Source organism: Canis lupus, chromosome 1 (genome assembly GCF_048164855.1).
Source record: "Canis lupus baileyi chromosome 1, mCanLup2.hap1, whole genome shotgun sequence".
Lineage (NCBI taxonomy): Eukaryota > Metazoa > Chordata > Mammalia > Carnivora > Canidae > Canis > Canis lupus.
This window is the reverse complement of record NC_132838.1, coordinates 89,633,518-89,652,508: the sequence shown is the minus strand read 5'-3', so window position 1 is coordinate 89,652,508 and position 18,991 is coordinate 89,633,518. Positions and strand designations below refer to the sequence as shown.

The 18,991-nt window shown below is 45.1% G+C and overlaps 1 protein-coding gene across 2 annotated transcripts in view; it reads left to right on the top strand.

The window, feature by feature from the left end:
- Positions 1 to 14,535: 14,535 nt before the first annotated feature.
- The window catches only part of PIP5K1B (phosphatidylinositol-4-phosphate 5-kinase type 1 beta), a 299,006-nt gene continuing 294,550 nt past the window's right edge, over positions 14,536 to 18,991 (top strand). Inside the window, exon 1 of one of the 2 annotated variants that reach the window (XM_072838963.1) lies at positions 14,536 to 14,689. The gene's annotated coding sequence lies outside the window, so the exon portion shown is untranslated. The remainder of the gene's footprint in view (positions 14,690 to 18,991) is intronic. The other variant, XM_072838944.1, reaches the window with a different exon arrangement.

The following is an 18,991-nucleotide window of genomic DNA, read 5'->3' as shown; positions in this document are numbered from 1 at the left end:
ATCCGGAAAGGCAGACTGGAACTGCCATGCACGCATGAATTCAAGCTCCTGTCCACAGACAGAACTTCTTCCTCTTCAGAGAAGCCTCAGGGGCACCTGGGTGGCTCAGTTGGTTAAGTGTCCAACTCTTGGTCTCAGCTCCGGTAGTGATCTCAGAGTGAGGAACTGATTGCATCAGGTCCATCCAAATTATCTAGGGTAGTCTCCTTTACTGAAAGACAACTGATTATGGACTTTAATCACATCTATAAAATATCCACGGAGCAACACCTAGATTAGTGTTTCACTGATTAACTAGGAATTGTAGCCTAGCCAAGGTGACACATGAAAGTAACCATCACATATATCAACAAAGACAAATCTTATGAATAGAATGCTAAACAATGACAACAAAATGTCACAACATAATATGTGAGGTACAGGTACCCTTTACATAAAAGCTTAAAACAAGGAAACAAGTAGACAAAGTTGATGGATACATGGGTGGATAAAAAACTGTGGAGCAATGATAAACAGCTATTTTTGATTCTGATTGCCACTGGGTGGGGGAAAGGAATGGAATTGGGGACCAGGTATATTGTATCTGGGATTGTTTTTTAAGGCAAGAGACTCCAAACCAAGTAAGGCATGTAAAAATCTTACTAAGTTTGACCCCGCTATTCCAATTGTTTATTGTATTACTGCTAATACTTGTATGTATGTTTACAATCTTTCACAACAATTTTTCTTTTAAATCAGAATTATTGCCCTTCTTTAGACAAGCCTAAAAAGCACAATGACATTGGGTAGTCGGGTTTGAGTTAGAATCATGCTGGATAGGATCAGAGAGTTAGAAGCTTCTTTTTTCCCCCTAAATGCCAAATCTGCTTTTGGTGGCTGCTTTGGGGATTTTTTTTTTTTTTTTTAATGGATCAGTGTTTCAGGGAATGAGCCTTACCTCCTGGGAGCCAAGCCTGGAAAATCACAGTGTTTACCATGCTCTAGCCTATGCCCAGCGGAGAACACAGAGCAGCGTGAGTCATTCTTAAGGGAGCCCTGACCTTGGCTGACCTCCACAGTGTCAAGGTCTGTAGCCAAACAGAACTCCTGACTTAAGGAGCTAGAGATAAAGAAGCAGGTGGCTGGTCACATGGCACACAGCCACTGATGGAATGAGACTTGTCAGACCTCCCAGGGGGCTTTCACCAGGGCCTGCCTCTGTGTTCACACACTAAGGCACATGGTGCTGAGGCTTCTTCCTGACAAAAGTCAGATGACTTCTGATTTCGTAAGTGGTTTTATACACAGACCCAAAGAATGCAACCTGCCACATGCCTGCATAAATGGATTGACTGACGCTTCATATGGCACACCAACATTAAGTCTTTTTGCAAGTTAACTCTTTAGTGATTAAAAAGAATGCATGTCTTTGCAAAATATTTAGAATATCTGAAAAGCAGGGGGAAAAAAAAGTCTCCCAAGAATATCTTGATACTCCGTGTTATTGGTAATCTTTTCTTTCCCTTTGTCATATGTATGTATGTTTTCCTACAGTTAAGTCATCCTTTGGATGATGATTATTGAGCACCTACTGTGTGATAGGCTTTCTTCTGGGTGCTAGAGCTATATCAATGAACAAAACAATCACAGTCCCTGTTCTTAAGGAGCTGAGACTGAGGAGGGGTAGGCCAACCACAGACAAGTAAATGCATTAATATAGGAGAAATTTAGATAATATGTGGTGTAAGGGGGAAAGAATCACTGCTGACAACACTGAAGATTTATAATGTGCTGTCGAAAGCCCTTTACCTCATACATATTACTACATTGAGTAAAATTTATGTGCATGCGTGTGCATGTGTGCAGGCACTCTAGAGGGAAAGTAGTTACTGTAGATCTTTCAGTACAATGATCAGGAAAGTTCTCTTGGAGATGACAGAGGGGTCAAGGTGTCCCTGAATGCAAGTTGACAGCCTGGGGAAGATCCAGTTTAGGAGCCTTCCAGTAGAGAGAACAAGAAGTTTAAATTCCCTGAGGACAAAATAGCACGTTTGTGAACCAGAAAGCAGAAGACAAGTCTGGCTAGAATTTTGGGAAGCGAGAGGCAGAGTTGTCTGCAGTGACACCACAGCTGCGTATCTTGTGATCAGACCATGCAAGTTTTTGAAGTCCACAGGAAAGGGTTTCACTTTTATTCTAAGATTTCAGAAAGCCTTCAGAAGATTTTGAGTAGCAGAGTGACAAGACCTGATATTTCTGGCTTTCGGGATCACACAGCACCATGTTTGGCAAACGGATTTGAAGAAGGCAAGAGCCAAAGCAAGGAGACCAATCAAACGGTTCCTGTGGTAAGGGTGATGATGGAGCAGATGGATAGGAGTGGAGAGAGTCAGGATTTTGATAAGGTGGTAGTGTTTTGAGAGTTCTCTGAATAACATTTTTGCCTAATTTTATAAAAATAAAAAGGACTTGAAATTTCTTTGAAAACAGAACTTTGAAACATAATCAGCCACAGTTCAGGATGCCACACTGGTGAACGAGCAGGAAAGCCTAAGAATGATACATCCCAGGAAGATGGGGCAGGGTGACCCCAGGACTGTCTTCGTGGGTAGCTCCAAGGGACTTTTGAGAGCAGCAGAACCAGACAAGTTTCTCTGGCTCTTCTATTCCCTCCCCATTCTACTCCCTACTTTCACGGTCTCATGTCTCTTTGAGTAAAGGCCAGCTTTTGTTAAAGCTGCTACTCAAGGAGGGATGGAGACCGTTCCTTGACACATCTGTGCCTGACTCACCAACATCCTACAGACAGTCTGAAGGTTGAGGACCCTCTTTGCTAACACTCTGCTTGCTCTTCAATCCATGGAAAGTTGAAGGCAGCTGCAAGTGGGGCTTTACCAGAGTCTGCAGAGCATGCATTATTGGTTGCTACATAGAAGCAGTTGGCCAGAATTTCTTCCTACCTGAGAGCCTGCCCCTTCTTGTAAACAGTCATGGCCGGATATTTTTTTCTTTCAACCCTCCTTTGTAGCCAGATCGCCAGTCTCAGAGTATTGTCTTGGGCCTTACATTTGCTCTCTAATGACTGTAGGATGGCTGCCTCTGTTTCCCAACTAAAATTGGCTACAGTCTGGGTTTTGCCAATTGAATCCTCATGATGTGACTTAAAACAGCCCTCTGTTCTCTATATTTCCTATAAAGTTGTAAACCTCAATATGTGTGATCCTTACAACAACTAAACAAGGCAGGGCTATTAATTCATGGCCCCACATTATGGAGGAATGAACTGAGGCACAGAAAGGTTCCATTCCAGAGCTCATGATGTCAGGGTTTGAATCCAAGCAGATGCTTTTAACCTCTATCCTGCACACAGAGAAATGCATCAGAAAGACACGAATGCAACTCCCTTTGGTTGCACGTTCTCCAGGAACAGCTAACTGGCTGGCTCGTAAGCCTAGAAATCAATTAACTCAATTAGCAGCAGTTACTGAGCATCTGTAGCGTGTGCTGGGCTGAACTGTGGGAAACCAAGATGGACAAGATGATGCTGAAGATGATGAGAGCTGCCATGCTGAGATCTTACTGTGTACCAGGCCCCATGCTAGGTGCTGGGGATACAGCGATGATCATCACAGTCAAAGCGAATTTCATGATGGAGCATATATATCCTTGTGAAAGATGAGCAGTGAATTAAATTCTGTAACGGGGATTATTCAGAGCTGTGCAGTCCAATCCAGGAGTCACATGTGACTATTTAAGTACAATTAAATAAAATTTAAAATTTACTTCCTCAGTTGCACTAGCCTCTTATAATTGCTTTAATATTTTTAAATGTCATTTTCCCCCTTTTGTTTTTTTTTTTCAAAAAACTTGCTTGATTGAGATGAACTTATATACCATTCAAAGGACCCATTTAAAACGAACAATTCTTTGGTGTTCAGGATAATCATAGAGTTTGATACCTGTCATTGCTATCAATTTCAGAACATTTTCATCCTCCTCCCCTAAATTCTAGCATCCATTAGCAATTCCCCATTTCCCTACCAAGTCCACTTCTCTCCAGCCCCAGGCAACCACTAACCTATTTTCTTTCCTTTCTTTTTCTTTTCTTTTTTTTTTTTTTTAAGATTTATTTATTTATTCATGAGAAACAGAGAGAGAGAAAGAGAGGTAGAGACACAGGCAGAGGGAGAAGCAGGCTCCATGCAGGGAGCCCAACGTGGGACTCGATCCTGGGCCTCCAGGATCATGCCCTGGGCCAAAGTGGGTGCTAAACCGCTGAGCCACCCAGGCTGCCCTATTTTCTTTCTTTATAGACTTGCCCCTTCCAAACATTTCCTATAAATGGAATCAAACAACACAGCCTTTTGTATCTGGCTTTTTTCAGTTCACATAATGTGTTCAAGACAAGGCTCATCATTGTCGTAGCACACATCGGTACTTCATTCCTTTACTGCTGAATAATATTCCATTATATGAATGTATTACGTTTTGTTGATCCATCTGTCAGTTGACAGAGATTTGGAGTGTTTTCACTTTTTTGAATAAGGCTCCTATGAGAATTCAGGTACAAGCTTTCACGTGGATGTTCATTTCTCTTAAATACCTAACAGTAAAATTGCTGGGTTCTATTGCAACTCTGTGTTTAACCTTTTGAGGAACTGTCAGACTTTTTTTCCCAAACTTTGTGACCTTTTATATTGCTACCAGCAAAGTAGATGGGTTCCAGGTCCCCCAAATCCTTCTCAACACTTGTTATTATGTTTTCTAATTCTAGCCATCCTGGTGGGTATGAAGTAGTAGCTCATTGTGGGTTTGTGTGTGTGTGTGTGTGTGTGTCTGTGTTTGATTTACATCGTCTTAATGGCGAATAATTGTTGAGTATCTTTTCATGTGCTTACTAGTCACTTGTATAACTTCTTCGAAGAAAATGTCTATGCAGATGCTTTGCCTTGTGCACATGTTATCTTAGCCTAAAAATACAGTATAAAATGTTTTAAAGCACAATGAGCAAATAGTAAATGTTGGAGAGGGTAGACTCTGGGTTTGAAACCATACATAACTTTTTGTCATTGTCAAATATTAATATTTCCCCCGTCCTTTATCTTCTTCTGATTTGAAAAAAGTAGCACAATATATTTTTTTAAGTATACACAATATTAACCTGAAGGCAGCAACAATAGCTAACATTTTAGCAGATTTTCCTCCAGGATATTTTTCTTGACTTTCTGTACTTTTATGAAGCTGTAGCGTATGTGCAAGTTCAAATCATGCCTTTTATTCTAATAATGATATAATAAATGAGCCCTTGTAGATTAAGTAAACTCTTTTTTAAAAAATATTCTATTTATCTATTCATGAGAGACACAGAGAGAGAAGCAGAGACACAGGTAGAGGGAGAAGCAGGTTCCCTGCGGGGAGCCCGATGCAGACTCAATCCTAAGTCCCTGGGATCACACTCTGAGCTGGAGGCAGACGCTCAACCACTGAGCCACCCAGGCATCCCTAAGTAAACTTCTTTAACCATGTCTTCTGAAAGTCTCTAGAAGAAAATGCCTCTATATTTCTTGGTGTGCAGAATGCTCATTAGAGAGGACTTCTTATACTCATTACTTTAAAGTTAAGGGAAAGTTATTAAGTCACCCAAATACACACACTATCCCCCAACCTATGGAAACTACAAACCCAGCAGAACTTGGGGAGGATGTAGCTTGGTCCTTGGCTGCAATCTGATGCTCCCTCCCTACTTCACATGAGAAGGACAGCCTGAGGAGGCTGGGCAGCTGTCCAAAATTTTCTAACTTGTATCTTCATGGCATGGCTTTGCTTTTTAATTTAAACTCCTTGTAAATCCTCACAGTACTATGAACCCTCATATTTTTCCTTAAGGGATATTTGTGCTGGAAAGAACTACATTCTTGCTTGCTTGCTTGCCCCATCCTCTTTCCCCTGAAGTCACCTGTACCATCAGGACAGGCTGACTGCAGATACAGCTATGTTTCTTTTCACTTTTTTTTTCTTCCCAAAGGCTCCAGAGTTTCCAATTGTAGCAGCTTCAGAAGCTGATTGCAGATTCCATTTTCTCCCCTGATAATGGAATCAATAGCACTCTGCTCATGGCAAGCGCTCCAGAAGACACTTTTACACTTACTTCAAGTGTTCAATTCTCTGTAACAATGCAGGCTGTTGACTCTTTATGTTCCCATCTATATCCACAAACACTGCCAAGACAGCAATACCATCCAAAACACGCATACAGTAGGCTGCTTCCAATCTAAACATTCAGGGAAAATACCAACATATAAGCACAGAAGAATAAATCTGACTGCTAGAGACTCTCCCTCCTAAGTTTCCAGTCATGGCTGTGTGAGAATAAGCTTAAGATGAATGATTTGTCTTTATTTCAGCACATTGGGGAGACAATGTAGTATTGTCCCCGTCTTCCCCACCACAGCACTTAAACATATTTTTCCAGCTTCTTGCTGGTAGGTGGGACCATGGACCAGGTTCTGGCCAGTAGAATGTGGGTGGATGTGATGTGTATCACAGGCATCTTAAATCCTTTGGTCTCTCTTCTAGTACAGCAGGGATTTGGGAAGCCACTTGTTGAACATAAAGGTGCCACAAGATGGAAAGACCCAGGGGCCCTGAATGACTGACTACATGAAACCAACCCTACCACCAAACCATGTTGAACAGAGGCATGAACAAGAAATGGACCTTTATTGTACTAATCCACGTTAACTGTATCTTACAGCAGTTTTCATACCCTCATTAATATATTGCCTTTTCCTATCCCTCATTCCAGCAAAATATTTCAGGTTGCTGGGACAGCTTGTGGTCAGTGTCTCTAAAGAGACATCAGAAGAAGAGTTCCATTTTGCTAGCAAAGCTTTCAGATTCAAAAATCACCAAGAGATGAGGCTAAGCCAGGGAGGTTCTGCCCAAATGGTTCCAAATCAGCGAAGCCCCTACATTTGTTTGAGAATGGGATGAGATGGCAGTCCAGTCCTGGGTTTCATTCTTGGTTCCACAGCTGGATTTTGTGACTTTTGTGACATACCATTTCTCAGGATTAATCATTGCAATAGATTTTGAGAAGTTTTGAGTAACTCTGCTGGTGTATTTCAGCCTCTTTTCCCTACTTCAAGGTTTTGAACCAGCCCCTCCAACCAAAAGAAGGTTTCTTATTGTCTTAGGAAGACTTGGCTTTCAATTTCCATAATATCTAAGCTCAGACTTGACATACCAAATGTGTGTACACATTTTACATGCCTTTATGCTGCTTTCTGAAATGCAGCTTGAGTCTCTGCTGCTCTTTCATTTCTCTTTTACCTTCTTTCCCCCCCTCCCTCCTGATATTCTCAGATTTCCTGGTCATCCTTCAAATCAAACACAGTTATATTATTTTTATAACTTCTGGACAAAGTGAAAATTCACCTAGAAAAGCTACACATGAGACTGTTTGTAATAAGAAAAAGATGGCAAAGAGAAAAGGAGTAACTGAACTCCACAGAAAAGAGATCCTATAGGCTGGTGGGAGTTCGACTGGAGGTTTTAATGGCACATGCATTTTTTTAAAATGTAAAAGCAATGAAACATCAAAAAAAAATTTAATCTTAGGATTATCTCACCCTAGCACAAAACTTTAATTTGTAATTGGTCTCTTTTAGGAGTGATTCATGTGAATGTATTTTTTGCATGATTACAATCTCAATGCATATGATTTTATATTTTGGTATGAATTTGTTAGGGAAATATTTCTTGGCTCTTTTTCATATTTCTTAGTTGAGTGACCTGGTGTTTTTAGGGTCAGCCCTGTATGCCTGCTAACACTGGGCCTCCCCTTTGCATCACGTTTCTCCGGGAAGAATGCAAACATCAGCTAGTCTTGAGGAGAGCTAGGAGGATGCCAACCTCAAGGGAAAGAATAATGAGTTAAATCAGGCTTGCAGCTGGTAGAATGGCAAATAGTCTAACTAAAAAAAAAGTTACAGAAAAAATATGAAGGCAATGGGAATTGCTTGAGATACATATGTACTTTCTACTCAGGGTTCTGAGTCCTGAATATTCACCTTGCTGTATGCCTTGACAATTGATGTCCTGCAATGTCACAGAGGAGGGACATAGGTGATAATATCTGTGAAATATAAAACATGATACAAAAATAAGGAGGTGTTACATGCAGAGCCCTGAGTGGTTTTGAAAGAGGAAATGACTCCACCAAGAAAAACCACAAAACCTACCCAGCTTCTCTATCCCAGTGCAAGTGTCTAATGATCAGAGACTGTTAGCCTTACAAGTGACCTTTCTGAGCCTCCTGTCTGACACTGCCATAATACAGACCAGGAATCTCAATCCGAGAGATGATGCAGACCTCACTGTTGTAGGGACAGGGTCACGATGAGAAAGCAGGACTTGTAGTTAACGTTCTTCTCAAGCCCGAGAGGAAAGAGGAACAGGAGATAGATGGGATTAAGGCAGCAGAGATGCAAGAGGAAAAGAGAGCAAAAACTAGAGGAAAGGGAAGATGGTATCAGAGAAGAAGGAAGGGAATTGGGGGTGGGGTGTTCAAGCCTTTGCTAACCTGAAGAGCAAACTCAAAATTAGAGAACAGAGTTGACCCTACGGTCAACTGGTCCTCTGAAATGAACACCTCAGGTTGTACAGGGGAATCAGCTAAGCATTTGGCCTCTTTCATCTGCTTAGAAATGAAGTTTCTAGAAAGAGAAGGCATGGTGATGTAAGACGATCTTTCAGAGGTTGTGAAGAATGAAGCCTCTCTGCTTTTCTACTGTCTGCTGTCCATGGAGGCCATGCATACCTTTCATGTGGATTCCTGAAGGATTTTTCAAGTTGAGGAGTTAATGGTGGATGAACTGCTAGACATAGCCATGGCTGACTGGTGCTTCACAGATTCCCTTTGGCAACTCCTTTCTGGATCATTTTCCCTTGAGATGTCACTAAAGAAAAAGTTAAATATACATTAGCCACCTAGAGAAACACAAACTCCTTCAATTCATGGAAAGGTCCAAAAATGATTTGCAACTAGCCCAAAGTCCCATAGCTTAGAAGAATGCATCTGATGTGGTATAACAACCACCCTAAAACTTAGTGGGCAGGAGAGCCCCTTTACTCCTGTTCATACATACTGCCCCCCAAATAAAAATGTAGAGCTTGAATCTGGTTGGTCTTGTGACTAATCAATAGAATGAAGCAGAAGTAGCATTCTAGAACTTCCAAGCTCAGTCCTAAATTTCCAGTCCCTTCCTCTTGGAAGCCAGCTACCAGGTACGAAGCCTGCCCCCCCCGCCCCCCCGCCCACCTCCCTCAGTAGACTACATGCTACAGAAGCCCAAGCTAGGCACGTGGGAAGAGAGAGACCACGTGGAGGCAGATGGAAGTGCCTGATGTGTGAGTGGGGCCTTCTTGGACCTTCCAATTCAGCCCAGCTGCCAATGCAGCTAGCTGACTGCAGCCAAGGGAGTGACACCAGCCAATGCCCAGCTGACTCATAGAATCATGAGAAATAGTAAATGGTGGCCGGTTTTTAATTGTTTTTTTTTTTTTTTAAGATTTTTTTTTTTTTTAAGTACATGAGAGACACACACAGAGAGAGGCAGAGACACAGGCAGAAGGAGAAGCAGGCTCCATGCAGGGATCCCAATGTGGGACTTGATCCCAGGACTCCAGGATCATGCCCTGGGCTGAAGGCAGGCTCTAAACTGCTGAGCCACCCAGGGGGTCCCTGGTGATTGGTTTTGAGGTGCTTTGTTATGCAGCAATGGAGGATGGAAGCAGTGGCTTCAAACAGCCACCGTGCATTATTTCTCATGAATGTGAGTTGGGGGTGGCTCTGTGGATTTGGACCAAGCCTGGCCAATCTCATTTGGACCTGCTTGTGCCTCTGCGGTCTCCTCAGGGCTTACTGCTCAGGAATGGCCTCAGCTGTGATAACTCATCTCTGTAGTACAGGGTCTTTCATCTTTGTTTTTTGTTTTATTTCTTTTTTAAGATTTAATTATTTATTTGAGAGAGAGAGAGAGAATGGGAGGAGGGGCAGAGGGAGAGGGAGAGAATCTCAAGCAGACTGCTTGCTGAGTGTGGAACCCAATGCGGAGCTTGATCTCAAGACCCTGAAATCACGACCTAAGCCAAAATCATGAGTTGGGCCCTTGACCAACTGAGCCACTGAGGGTACCCTCAGGATTTTTCATCCTTTAGTGGGCTTGTCCTCCTTGGTAGAATTCTAAGAACAAAAGCAAAGTGCACAAACTTCAAAAAAAAATAAACTTTTTTTAGAACGGTTTTAGATTCACAAGAAGATGGAGGGGAAGATACGGAGATTTCCCTTATCCTCCCTGTCCCCCACATGCACAGCCTCCCCCACTTATCAACATCCCCCACCAGAGTGGTACTCTTGCTACAATCAGTGGACCTATTTTGACACATCATTATAAGCCAAAAACCATAATTTACATTAAAAATTGGTGTTGTACATTTTATGCTTTGGGACAGATGTGTAATGACAAGTACCTACCACTGTAATAACATACAGAGTAGTTTCACTGCCCTACAAGTCCTCCATGCTCTACCAATTCAAACCTCCCCACCCCCAACCCCTGGCAACCACTGATCTTTCTACTGTTTCTACTGATCTTTCTACTGTTTCCATAGGTTTGCCTTTTCTAGAATGCCATATAATTGGAATCAATATGTAGCCTTTGCAGACTGGCATCTTTCACTCAGCCATATGCATTTAAGTTTCCTCTAGGTCTCCTCATACCTTGAGAGCTTATTTCTTTTTCCCATTAAATAACATTCCAATGTCTGGACGTCCCAGTTCACCTACTAAAGAACACATTGGTTATTTCCAAATTTTGTCCAAATCATGAATAAAGCTGTTAAAAACTCTGTGTATAAGGTTTTTGTATGGAACTACATTTCCAGCTCCTTTTGGTAAATGTCAAGGAACATCATTGCTGGATCCTAAGGAGAGAGGTCATGTTTCATTTTGTAGGAAACAGTCAATTGTATTTCAAAGTAGCTGTACTGTTTTGCTTTCCCACCAGCAATGAATGAGAGTTCCTGTTGCTTTACATCCTCACCAGTATTTGGTATTGTCCGTGTCCTGGATTTTGGAAATTCTTTTTGTTTTTTTAATTTAATTTATTTATTCATGAGAGAGATAGAGAGGCAGACACAGGCAGAGGGAGAAGCAGGCTCCATGCAGGCAACCGGATGTGGGACTTGATCCTGGGACTCCAGGATCATGCCCTGGGCCAAAGGCAGACAGACGCTCAACCACTGAGCCACCCAGGCATCTCTGGATTTTGGAAATAGGTATGTCGCACAACATTTTTTCAAGTCTTCATTTACATCAAGTCTACTGAGGGGTTCCTGGGTGGCTTAGTTGGGTGGTTGCCTTTGGTTTCAGTCATGATCCCAGGGTCCTGGGATCCAGCCCCCAATCAGGCTTCCTGCTCAGCAAAGAATTTGCTTCTCCCTGTGTTTGTGCTCAAGCAAAAAAAAAAGGCTACTGACATTCCACTGGCCAAAGTTAATCATATAGGTGGGAATACAAAATTAGAGACAAAAGACCTGGATAAAGGGTGGTCACTAATCAGGGCCATTAATGCTATCAAATCTACTATAAGGAATCTATACATGTTTCTCATAGGGGAGTATAAATAGCATTATTAAGATTTTGGATTAAAATCTAGAATCAGGGATGCCTGGGTGGCTTAGTAGTTTAGCACCTGCCTTTGGCCCAGGGTGTGATCCTGGAGTCCCGGGATCGAGTCCCACGTTGGGCTCTCTGCATGCAGCCTGCTTCTCCCTCTGCCTGTGTCTCTGCCTCTCTCTCTCTCTGTGTCTCCCATAAATATATAAAATCTTTAAAAATAAATAGATGAAATATAGAATCAGAGAGATCACATTTGAAATTAAGTAAAACAATTAGATGAGCACTTCCTCTAATTTCTACTTTTTATTTTTATTGACATTTTTAGTTAACATATAGTACAACATTGATTTCAGGAGTAGAATTCAGTGATTCATCACTTACATATGAGACCTGCACTTTCTAATTTTTAAATGTGTCCAAATTTTCTGCCAAGTGACTATCGCCAGCGATATTGATCTTTTATTTCCACATTAGAGGGTGACTTTCCCAAATTCCTGTTGATGTATACGTAGAGACAGAATTGGGAAGAAATAACAGGTCTCATACAGGACCAATAACTGTGTGGTCCCTTGTTCCAGGAATTAATTCACAGAAATGATCTTCTTAAGGCTTTTGGTAGAGTTCCTTAGAATCCTGTTTCGTAGGAGTTAGCTCTCTAACTAGCCAGTGGGCAGTCTGCTTTGTGAATTGTCTCTGGAAACCTAAGGCTGTTGGCGCCTTGTGCTTTACAGATGGGAGTCCATCAGTCTCTTTATGAGAAAGGAGGGCTGTGTGTACCCATGTATGCACGCATCTGTATGTAACGTGTGTGTGACACCCCCTTCACCCCATCCACTTTAAGTTTGCTTTTACCTGTTTTTGCTTCCCCTGCATTGCCAGGAAATATTGAAAATTGGCTTTGCATTTACACTTACCTCTCTGGGAAGCAGATTTGTTTTCCACTCCCTGGATTTCAGATGGACCAGAGGGGTGAGGAGCAGAGAAGGGGAGACTGGGATTAGCATTCCCAGATCTCAGCCAGCCTATTTACAGTGGTGCAGTGCTGCCCCCTACAAAGCGATGCACTGCAGGCAGATGAAGTGTTCTTGGATCTGTTCTTTCTCTGCCACCCTCTTTATCTACCCCAAATTGTACTTTGTTAGTCCCGTGTTTCTGTTATTATTCAGGAATTGGGAGTCAAGGAACCTGTGTTCTGGCTCTTGGGCCACTTAATGTCTTTGGATCTTAGTTCTCTCTTCTGTAAAGGGAAGCTAGACTAGATGTGTGTTCCTGTTCTGAGCTTTGAAGAGTCTAGGATGCCAAGATAAAACCAGAACGAAGTCACAGGGTTCTAAAAACACGATACCCTAAAACTCCCAGTAATGGCCAGACACATCTAGAAGAAGTAGGCTGGAATAACAGTCCAAGAAATAACAGACATTTGCATTACCAAGGAATGACTGTACTTGGTTCCCAGCGGTTAGTAAACCATAACAAGCTTAGCCAAGGTGGGGGGTGGGAGGTACATAAAGATTTCAAAACCAAAAAGAGGGGTTCCTTTACTGAGAACTTAGGGAGTATCCTTTCTTTTCTTTCTTTCTTTCTTTCTTTTTTTTTTGGGGGGGGGGGTAAGCATCCTTTCAATCAGAAATTCACCGTGACTCTCCAGGCCAGGGATATCTGAGTATAAGGACCATCAAGCGCTGCTCTTCCTCCAGCAGAATGTATACCACGCTTTGCATCAGGGGGTTTGCTTTTTTTTTTTTTTTAAACAAGGATAAGGAAGGAAATGATGAGGGTGAGAAATGCCACTTGATTCCATTCATCTGGGAGAGGAACCTTTTCGGTTCCTACTAAGTAAATTCAGCGATCGCTTGCTAGACAGCTTTTTTTCCAAGGGAGCCCTTCGACCTGCCTCCCTTCTCACTCCTCTCCCCCAGCATCTAGTGAGATCGCCCCGGCGCCCACTGGGCGCCGCCGAGATTTGGCTCCCTCTCCCGTCACCCCCCATTCGCTCTGGACCCCCCGACGTCCCTCCAGCCTGCTCTGTCCCCCGCGACCCCCTCGCCAACCTACCCTACCTGTTGGGTAGGACTTACTTCCTGGGAACTCCCGCTGTCATCACAGGGGGGCACAGCGTCGCCTGGGCAGCTTAGCTGTCCCTTCCTAGTGGCGGGGCCCCCCTGTCCTTAAATGCGGGCTTCGCGGCAAGCAGAGTCCAGCGGGCAGGCGACCAGGCGCTGCAGAGTCCAGGGGCCCGGGGGAGGGAGGATGCCCTACCCCAAGCACCGCTCTGCGCAGCGGGGCTGCAGGACTTTGGAAGCGCCGCGAGGCCCCGGCCAGCCCTGGAACCGTGGAGAACCCGCCCGAGCCCCGGCTCCCCGAGGCACCGACTGCGGCGGACCCCGCCGCCGCCGCCGCCGCCGCTGCAAACCGGTCTGGCTTCCCTGCAGGGCGTGCGGGGATGGAGCAAGGGGGTGGAGAGAAAAGGGGAAGAGCCTGGGCGGCGGGCGGGCGGGGCCTGCAGCCTCCCCGCGCCGCGGCCGCCGCCGTGCAGACTGCTCTCTCCGCGCCTCGCTCCGACTCCGGCGCGCACGGCGCGGGGACCCAGCCGGGGACCCGGACCCGGACCCGGACCCAGCCCCAGCTCCAGACCCAGCCCGGGGGGCGCCGCTGCTCCTCCCGCCCCGGGGCTCCGGCCGCCGTTCGCTGCTCGCTGCGGACGGAGGACTGGCGGGGAGGGAAGGGGAAAGCGGGGACACGCGCGCGCACACACACACACTCGCCGCGGCGCGCGCATTGCACACTCGCAGCCGCGCGCCCCCGCCGAGGCGCGTCCCGGGCGAGTTTGGCCCCGCGGCTCCGGCCCGGCACCTGCCGGCTCCCCCGCCGCGCCGCGCCCCGCCCCCGCCCGCCGCCCCCCGACCCCTCCCGCCTCGCCCGCACCGAGCTCCCGGCGCCGCGGGGAGGCAACTACATCCAGAGAACTTGCAGACTGTGGCGCAACTGGTCTCGACGGCGGAGGCGCCCGAATGCTGCCCGGGTGAGGTAAGTTTCCTGCGCGTCCCCGGCCCCTCCCCCGGGACCCTGCCCCCCACCCCGCGGGGGCTCGGGGGCTCGGGGGCTCCGCGTCCTGGGGAGCCCCGGACGTCTCCCCACCCTCGCGCTGCGTCCGCGTGGGTGCTGGGGCCGGGCGGGGGGGGTCGCGTGTGGCCACCGAAGTGGGACCTCCATCCGCGGGGGCCGCGAGCACCCCCAGCCCCCGCCCCCGCCGCGGCCGCGTGACCCCCGGGGACCCCTCTGGGTCACTTAGGCGGGAGCTCCCTCCCCTTTCCAGGGGAGCCAGCTGAGTTTTGCAGCTGCCGGAGGGAGAGCTCTCCCACCACCCTCCCCCGGCAGTAAACTGAGGCGAACTTGCGAGGCGCCCCTGGGATCTCGAGAGGGGCTGGCGAGTCGGCGTTCTGGTCGTTTCTGGCGCCGAAGCCGGATTGCACAGGTGCGCTACGGTTGCAACCCAAATGCAGCAGCCGACTTCTGCGTTTCCCCTGGTTCTCTCCCCGAGCCGGGTTCGCGTGACGCTTCGGCGGCGGGGGCGGGGGCAAGGGGCATGAGAATGCCGGGGTTCCACTCGCCAGGCCGGAGCCCGGAGTCGCCCAAACAGAAGACAACAAATGTCGGCTTATCTCTCGTCTATGCAGATGAGCCTGTTGTGTTCCTCATCCCCCAAGCTCACTTGTCTCTGGTGCCCGCCCGGCGTGGCTGGGTAGAAACCTGTTCCGGAGAAGTTGTTTGGATAGGCTGATGAATTCTTTCATCTGATCTACCGAAATCTGGGCTCTTAACAAGAAAATGCTAGTCACTCGGATGCTTTTTGAAAGGCAGAGTGTTGCAGACCCCAAATGCCCAACCATCCCCTCCCCAGTCTTTGCAGGACCTTTTCAGCCTCCCAGAGGCCCTGGCTTTAAGGCGAATGACCCTTGCTTGGTTGGGCCTGAGGATATGTTAGTCTCCTGCAAAGAAAAAAAAAAGAAGCCATCTCCCCATTTGCACTCTTGAGCGTGGCTTTGGGGGAACCTCTCTTGCCCTTCGGGTGAAAATCATCCATCCAGACTTTTCTGTTGTTCTGTGGAAAGGCTGAAGTGTTCTGCAGTTGTTGGAGAAAAGCCCGAGCGTTGGTTTCATTACCCCTCTAATGTGATGAAGTAAAATAGTGCTCATGGAAGCTTTAGTCAGAACATTTCCAGCTGAAAGGAGGCCCTGGGAAAAAAAAATCTTTCTCAGCCAAGTCCATGCCAGTGGCACGTTGAGTAAGCATCATGCATGGACTCTGAGCTGAGGGGAATGGTGCATTCCAGGTACAATGATGGGAGTGGAGACAGCAGCACCCAGGAGAAAGCTGTGAAATCTGAGACTCTTGAATAATAATAGCATCTCAGTTGAGAAAGAAAACTGTTAAGGACTGAATGGTAAAACCACACTATATTTTTGCCCAAATTAAGGAGACTAGAGGGATCTCATAATAATACCTTGCACTTGAATCAATGCCTTGTTATTTGTGAATGCTTTTCAACGCTCTCATTAAATTCTGACCATTTCCGAGGGAGGCAGGGCAAAGATTATTAACCACATACTCAGAGGAGGAACACGCGGCTCCCAGATTCAGGGACTACTTGTCAGGGTAGTAAGTGGCTGGAATTAGAGTCAGCAGGCAGCTTCTCTGAAATACCCCCACCAACCTCCCCCCCCCCCCCCCCCCCCCCCCCCCCCCGCCCCCCGGCACCGCCCAGTGCTGTTTTGTACTTGTGGAAGGTTTCACAATGGCCACACTGTTTCTGCATTTATTGTGGTCTGCTGTGTCTCACTGTGGATCACTGTTCTCATTTCACAGACGAGCAAACTGAGGTTTAGACAGGGATGAGAGTTTTCCTTGGTATCCTGTCTAAGCTAGTGGAGGTTACAAGACTAGAACTCAGAGCTCTTGACGTCCAGTCCATGGCTTTGCAGATTATGCTGTTGTCTTGCTTCTGATGGCAATGAGGAGATGTGCTGGGTCTTGCAACACCCTAGGGACTGTTAAGCATGCCTGCTGGTGACGGGAGTTCTAGTTCTGGCACCCTGTTTGACTGTATGACCCCCGGGCCACATCATATCAACTTTGAGCCTCAGGTGTCCCATATATAAAACAAGAGACTCATAATCAATTATCTTCCACTTTCTAGTTTCAGCATTCTGTTTAACTGATTATCTATTCCACTTGTAATTTATTCCCCCTTCCCCTAGTCAATTCCCCCCCCCCCGGCCCCCCGTAGTGAAGGGAAAACATTTGCAGAGCACTTTAGCTTAGCATTTGTATTGTTCAGCATTATTATTTGACTTGGAAATCTCCTGATGGGCTGATCTACTCCAAAATACATGTCAAGATTCACTTAAATATCCCAGCCAACTCATAGCTTTAATTTTTTTTTTTTTTTTAGATTTGGAGTTTGTAAATAGTAATACTCAATAAATTGCTGTTGAAGGAAGGAGATGAATGAAGTCACTCTTAAGGAAAACACAGGCTGTAAAACAAAGCATCTCATCATGTAAATTCCCAGCACCTGCTCACCCATAAGGTGATTTACCTACAAGAGGTGCCCCTCCTGAATCTGGCGTACAGATGCCTGTTGTTGCACGCCTTCCTGAACGCATCATATAAAGAAGAGTTTTTCTCCATGTAGACAGTAACATTCCTAGAAATTAACTTGTGCCCTTTTAGGAAAGAGTCTTGAGATGGAGAAACCAACCGCTCCCCCCCCCCCCCCCCCTTGAATGAATTTCAAGCAACTGCTAATACTGGCTGGTGGTTTCAGAGAGGAAACCTAATTAACGAAACCGACCTAGTTTCTGTTCCCCATTAAGGGTCCTCTTTCCATCCCTCCTTCCCATAGACACAAAAGTTATGTTTTTATTTTCAGAAGAGGGATGATGAAAAATTATAATGGTTCTTAAATATTATTAACAGATCCAGCCATTGGGGTCGAAGTTTGTCTTTGAGATAAAGACATTAAATATGAAATAGTTCAGAGACCTGTGCCCCTTTTATGGGTAACACAGCTGAGGCATCGAGAGGTGAATTGGGTTGCTCGGGGTCACACAGAAGTTTCGCAGGAAGAGTAGGGCTAATGTGGAATTCTTAAGAAGGTTGTGCCCGGAGCTCATGGTGAAGGTACATTTTGACTTTTAGTAATCATAGAGGTTAACGGAAAACTCCTGTTTACTGATAAGTATTAGTGAAACATCATAATTTTAGATGAGTTAGTATTTATATTTTTGCATTTTCTTATCCAGGCAGATACCATTAAAGGGAAAATTCCTGTTTTCCTCTATCCACTTTGATTATTTTGACTTACATGTATCACCAGACTCAGAATTAATATTTTGTTCCAACCAGTGTGTGGAGAAAGGGAACCATTTGAATAGAAATACAAATGTATGGTGGTTTTCCAAGGTTCTTTTCCTGGTAAATAAAGCCAGAAGCCAAAGGTGGCATTGCCATACATCCGGTAAAGTCATAAATATGTATAAATTTCATTTGCATTTTCATTTTGCTTGTACTTTAGTTAAATGGTGAGTCAGAACATTTGGTATCCTGGAAAAAAATACATTTTTTTTTTTTTTTTTACTATGGCTAGAACCTTCATTAGCTACACTGTAAAACATCAAGTCCTAAATGTATTTGTTGCAGGAATGTGTTCTTTGTATCGAATATATTAACTGGAGTTGGAAGGACTCTTTTCTTTAAGAAACTGCCCAGTTAGAATTGTACATTATGTAGCTCATCTGTTCATTTGTGGACTTCTTTATGGCTATGCTAAATGTCAGGCGAGTCAGAGAGGGAGCAAACCTAGCCTTCTGTTTTAATATTTTTCTTAAAAAAAAAAAAAACCCTCTAAACTAAACATGATGAAATTTTTGAAATAGTGTAAACAGCTGGCTGCCATTGATGAAGTACTTTGTGCAGCCAGGTTCTGTTCCTGTATAAAAGATGAGGCTCAATTATATCTATTATATATCAATTATATCTATTTCTCTCTAGTTTCACCAGAGATATATCAAGGAGATGGTGATATAGGAAAACACAAGAACCCTACTCAGACTGGGTTACTCTTGGGTAATGTGGATTTCAAATATGGGTAATAATTAGGACATGGTTCCATGTTTACTCAGTGGTGAGTGCGTGGGCATTATTTTTAAGTTAAAACCTGTCCTTGAATGGGCAACTGCCTGAAGTGTGTGTTCCTCCTATAGAAAGTCCTCTGTGTTGTTAGTGGGACTGCATAAACAGCAGATGTGCAGTATGTTTTGGGGAGT